This window comes from Lolium perenne, chromosome 7 (assembly GCF_019359855.2).
Source record: "Lolium perenne isolate Kyuss_39 chromosome 7, Kyuss_2.0, whole genome shotgun sequence".
Classification (NCBI taxonomy): domain Eukaryota; kingdom Viridiplantae; phylum Streptophyta; class Magnoliopsida; order Poales; family Poaceae; genus Lolium; species Lolium perenne.
In genome coordinates this window covers 147,726,469-147,732,728 of record NC_067250.2, presented here as the reverse complement: position 1 = coordinate 147,732,728, position 6,260 = coordinate 147,726,469, and positions in this window count along the sequence as shown.

The following is a 6,260-nucleotide window of genomic DNA, read 5'->3' as shown; positions in this document are numbered from 1 at the left end:
AACCAAGGCCAAGCACGCATCATATGGCCTCTTCCTCCAGAATTACGTCTTGCCTAGCTTGCTCCACGTCAACGCCCCTGCTGCTGGCCCTCATGCTCCTGGTCATGTTTAAAGTTCATATGTGTAATCTTAATCCCTTTGGAAGTTCAGCATTAAACTCTACTAGTACAACCGTGGTGGTCTTGTGATGTAGTACTCTTTTGATGCATTTGTGATGTAGTAGTACTTTTTTTGAAATGATATAGTACTATCTAAGAAAAGTACTCCCTCCGATTCACATTCATTTCACATCAAGAAATATGGATCAGAGCGAGGGAGTAAATTAAACATGGCATCTCGTGCATGAAGCTTGACATATCGATCAGGTTGGCTAGAATAGCAATACAATGCTGCTCATTAGGCAAATGCATGCCATGTACGATAGTATACATCTAGTAAAGAAGTCTATACTGACATAAAAAAACTACTTTGGGGATGAAAGTTAATTGGGGCATCTACAATATAGAAAATCTTGCTCGTAGATGATTTTGGCTAAGAGGGTTTTACTCACATTACACGTGCCACTTTCCTTGTCTGCAAAACAAGTTCCAATAAAGGGAGAGGAAAGAAGAGGGTATTGTGGGCGAGATTGAACACCTTTTTTATGTGTTAAGCTGAGGCCTCGTTTAGATGAGGATTTCGACTTATGCCTAACAGCTCAACACACCCACAAATAATTCTGCTTGCGCGTACCACCGTTCATTAAAATAACAATATTAGCTCTATCAAGAACGAAGTGAATTTAAGTAACTTGGTAAGCTTTTCAAGCAATATATTCAGAGAAAGAGCACACATGTTCAGCTCAAAATAATCATAAGAGAAGAACAATAAATCTAAGGCACCACATGGATTCATACCTTGAGTCGACGCTGGCTCGTAGAAGGGCGGCCGCGCCTCGAGGATGCCGGGGACGTCTCCACCTCGGTCTCACATGTGACTGCTTATCGGCGGGTGGTGCGCCGCGCCATGTAGAAGATCTATCAAGAGAGGAGAGCCCGATGACGCTACCGACACCTCAACCTTGATAGCACCGACCTGTTGCTCCGCACCGAGATGTGCCACGTGCAAGATTTAGCGGATGCACCAATTTTAGAGATATGTCATGATCATTGTAACAAATTTCAACGTGATGATGATTTGATCTTGTACTCGGCCTTGAACATAAGAACTAGTACAATCTCACATTTTTTTTATCATTATCCTTTGCGAGATTTAGCGGATGCGCCAAATTCAGAGAAATATCATGATCATGGTAACACAATTTTCAATGTAATGATGATTTGATGTTGCACTCGACCTTGAACATAAGTACTAGTACGGTCTCACAAATTTGTATCATTATACTTTGCAAGTTTTAGTGGATGCGCCCATTTTCAGAGGTAGATCATGATCATGGTAAGTTGGTAACAAATTTTCAACGTGATGATGATTTGATTTTGCACTCGGCCTTGAACAGAGGTACTAGTACGGTCTCACAATTTTTTATCATTATACTTGGACGGTGGCCAAATTCAAAATCTCATAGCGGCAAAACTTCCCGCCCACAAAATACAAAAATTTCACACGCTTCCAAATTCCCATTCTACCCCTGTGGAGATGGCAGCAAAGTCGGTTGGTGGGGGGGTCTGCCCGTCATTTTTGGATCACCACCTCCCTAGCCCGGAAACCCTCCCAAAAAATACATTTCCTTCGGACCACCCACCGGAACTTCCCAAGTCCCTCTCTCCCACCTCCACGACCACCGCACCGGAACATCCCCGCCGGACTTCCCTGGCCTACCCGAGCCCTCGCGATCCTCGTCATCCGGCTGCCTGCCGGAGCTGCTTCATCGACGCCGTCATCAACCGGACCAGATCATCCCCGCCGTACCTCGAAACCATATGCTCATCCAGCAGTCTACAGCAGTCGCTTCAGCTGCGGTATCGTCCACCCCGCCGGAGCCGCTTCGCCGGATCCGTCGTCCACCGCATCAGATCTTGCTCACCGACATCGCTGTGCATGAACCGGATCTGCTTCACCGGCGCCTTGCATGATCTAAACTCTTCTCTGTCGCTTTTCTATTGCTTGCCCGCAAGTTCTTGTTTAATCTTGGGGGAACTGTTTGTGCTAACGACGCGCTCGTTACATTTTGCAGATGAGATGAGTAATCATGAAGTGTAATGGCCGTCTCTCCAACCCCAAGTAGCACATGTAGCGTACTTCATCACCGGATCTATCAACCCAGGGAAGATCTGCTGTGACTCCCACAGAGTGCTTCTCCTAATGTAAGTCCCTTGTTTTAGCGCCATGTTCGGGTTCGGATGCTTGTTTGTGCGAAGCTCTTTTAGTTCATTCCTAGCTATGACCGTAACACGTTGCTATTTTCTACTTCATTGCTAACTTTAAGCGATTGAACATTTTGGTTTGCATTCTCGCTTCCGTAGATGTAGCCATCATAACTTCTATCTTGCTCGATCGTTGTTACAAAAATTATAGGTATTATAGTAACATCCTGCTATTATTTAGTTCATGGCCAATTTTAAGTAATTGCACATGTTGGTTCGCATTCCCTGCTCTATAGCTTTTGGCATCGTAACTTCTATATTTGGTTTACATTCCCTGCTTCCGTAGATCTAGCCATCATAACTTTATCTTGCTCGATCGTTGTTACAAAAATTATGGCCTGCTACTATGTTGTTTGTGCCAATTTTTTACTCCATGAACATGTTGGCTTGCATTCCCTGTACTACAGGTGATGCCATTGTTTTGTATCTAGTTCATTGTAAGCTAACAAAGTAAGGACTTAGTTTGGCATGCTATCACTCTGCTATCTAGCCTGTAGTACAAATAAACATGTCATACTACTAGATAATAATTTTGCGTGCCATCTTGTTCTTCAAAAGCTGCATTATTGACTTGTTTCTCTCGACTTGGCATGACGCTCACATATGGAAAGTTGAACATATTGGTTTGCATTCCCTCTTATACAAGTTCACAGGTGATCCCACTATATTCTGTATCTGGTCCATCCTAAGCTCCAGCATTAACTATCCTCTATGTGTTGCTCATTACAAGTTTATATCCCGAAACATCTTGATTTGCATCCCCTTCACTATAAGTTCAGGAGTATTATTTAGTTCACGGCCAAAATGAAGTAATTGCACTTGGCACATGTTGGTTCACATTCCCTCCTCTTTAGCTTTTGCCATCGTAACTTCTATTTTTGGTTTACATTCCTTGCTCTGTAGATGTAGCCATCATAACTTCATCTTGCTCAGTCGTTGTTACAAAATTTATAGCCTCGCTACTATGTTGTTCATGCCAATTTTGTACTCCCGAACATGTTGGTTTGCATGGGACTCGACAAAGTAAGTCTCATTGTTTCATTCTAACATGCTCTGTTATATTGGCTATTGGTATGCGGCATGCACTCTTTGTTTGCTTATTGTGCGCATTACAATGATCTTGTTATAACGACGAAATGATGAGTTCCAAATTCTTTGGCAAACAATATTGCAGTGTCTTTGCGTTTCCATTGTTGCTGTCTTAACTTGTAATGTCTTTGTTTCAGATATAGGTGCTGCATGGACAACTTAAAAGATTGCCGGATCGCTTCATTGTATTGCTAGGTTTAATTACCATTCAATTTCTCTGGGTTCTGTAATATTTTTTCAAAGCCTTGCACGGTGATGTAATATTTAGTTAGTTTTTATAGTTCTTTCGCGCATTTTTTCTTTGGTGCTTGTGGTAAGTGAGGCTATCCGACAGAAATCAATGCTGCGTAAATATTCTCAGTATCTAAATCACGAATTCCTATCCCTTAAACGGCCCAATTAAGCGAAATCACATACGTGGCGGCCCGCAAAATCCTAAAGCGCCTTTTACGCTGGCATATAAACAGCAACTAAACGGGCTGGCCCACTTACTTATTGGGCCAGCCCACTTGATTTACTGTGGACCCCACACTCTAATTGGGCTGGCCCACTTGCTTTAAGGTGGACCCCACCCACTACTGGGCCGGCCCACTAACTAGTTGGGCCAGCCCAATTGCTTTTGCGGTGGATCCCGCATACTAAATGGGCCGGCCCTTTAAGATGAAAGTGGGACCCACCAGTGTTTTTGGCCCGGCCCACTATCTTGGTGGGCCGGCCCACTTGCTATATGGTGGACCCCACATACTAAACGGGCCGGCCCTTTAAGAGGAAAGTGGGACCCACCTGTGTTTTTGGCCCGGCCCACTAGCGTGTTGGGCCAGCCCACTTGCTATATGGTGGACCCCACATACTAAATGGGCCGGCCCTTTAACAGGAAAGTGGGACCCACCAGTGTTTTGGTCCGGCCCACTATCTTGTTGGGCCGGCCCACTTGCTATATGGTGGACCCCACATACTAAATGGGCCAGCCCTTTAACTGGAAAGTGGGACCCACTCCGTGTTTTTGGCCCGCCCACTATCTTGTTGGGCCGGCCCACTTGCTATATGGTGGACCCCACATACTAAATGGGCTGGCCCTTTAACAGAAAGTGGGACCCACCGTGCTTTTGGCCCGCCCATCGGCTTGTTGGGCCAGCCCATTTGATCAAATGTGGACCCCACGTACTAAATGGGCAGCCCGATAGCGAGAAAGTGGGACCCACATGCTAATTGGGCCGGCCCAATAACTTCTTGGGCCGGCCCAGTTGCTTTAATGTGGACCCCACTTTGTAAATGGGCCGGCCCGATACCAGGAAAGTGGGTCCCACATGTCTTGTGGGCCGGCCCTTTTGCCTGTTGACCAGTCAAACGAGTGCATTCGGCCCGGCCCACATGCTTAGTGGGCCGGCCCATTAAAGTTTTGACCAGTCAACCTTAGAGGTTAGGCCCGGCCCACGTAACTAATGGACCAGCCCAGCTATATAGTTGACCGGTCAAACTAAGTCAGCTGGCCCGGCCCGCAAACTTAATGGGCCGGCCCGCTTAAGACGTGGCAGGCCTCATGTGGGCCTACCATCTACCACGGGGTTTCAGCCGGTTAACGCCGTTAATCGCGCTTAACGACGTACGCCACGTGTCGATTTGCATGACGTCGCAGGTCAACGGGCTCCCGAAACACTTGGGCAACGGTCCGATTTTCCGTGGCGGAAGGGCGCCCAAGCGCGACGGACCGAAAAAATCGTCGTAGGACTTTGCCTGACGCAGTTTCCACAACAGAACCCATATCGTCGGGTTAGGCCCATAGGCGACGAAAAATACCCCTTAGCGGACGATTTTGAGACGTTGTCTATCAGAACTTTTCTTGTAGTGATCAAACATGTATGACGGGCAGAAAACATATTCTTCTTCTATGTAGGGAGGCAGAAAATAGACTGTTGCTCGCTGAACTTGTGCATTGGCATGTAGTATTTGAGAAGGCAGGAAAGCATGTTCAATGTCTGGCGTTGATCCAATGATTACTTCAGATAAAGTTTCAATTGTCATACCTGGTGTTTGGTTATCATTGAGTGAGTGGTTATCATTTAGCATTTGCCTGGGGGTGCAAATTTCATAAGCCATCATTAGATCTTGACATTCAATAACAAGTGAAACCAACAATTTCTTAGTGGTTAAAGCACATTATTTTACACCTCAATCGTTTCATATGAGCCATCATGAAATTGTTTACGAGACAATGCTCCCAGTGATGTAAAAAATGACTGAACCTGCCAAACAAATAGTTAAGTGTTAGAAGGCAACAACTGAATATCACTTTTCAACAATTTTGCATAGATGCACAAATATTTTGGTGGTGCAAATTTTATAGACTCTCACATCAGAGCTCAATAACTTTTCCCATGTCTGATATCACATGCAAAAAGGCACATGCATGTTTTTAAAATTCAAAGTACTCTTAACTTCTGTAAATAAAGTTTGGTCGTACTTGGTCGTCGTCGTCCTTTGTTGCCCACCCGCCTGGGCCAAGCGTTAACATGGGCCGAATGTAATCTCGCCAGGAAATATAAATCACGCTAGGTATGCAATCTCGCCAGGTATGTAATCTCGGCAGGAAAATCTCGCCAGGAAATCTCGCCAGGAAATCTCGCCAGGAAATATAAATCACGCCAGGTATGCAATCTCGCCAGGTATGTAATCTCGGCAGGAAAATCTCGCCAGGAAATCTCGCCAGGAAATATAAATCATGCATGAATGGAATCTAAACAGGAAATAAATCAAGAACGACCGATGAATTAGGAAATCTCGCATGGAAATAAACCAAGAACGACCCAT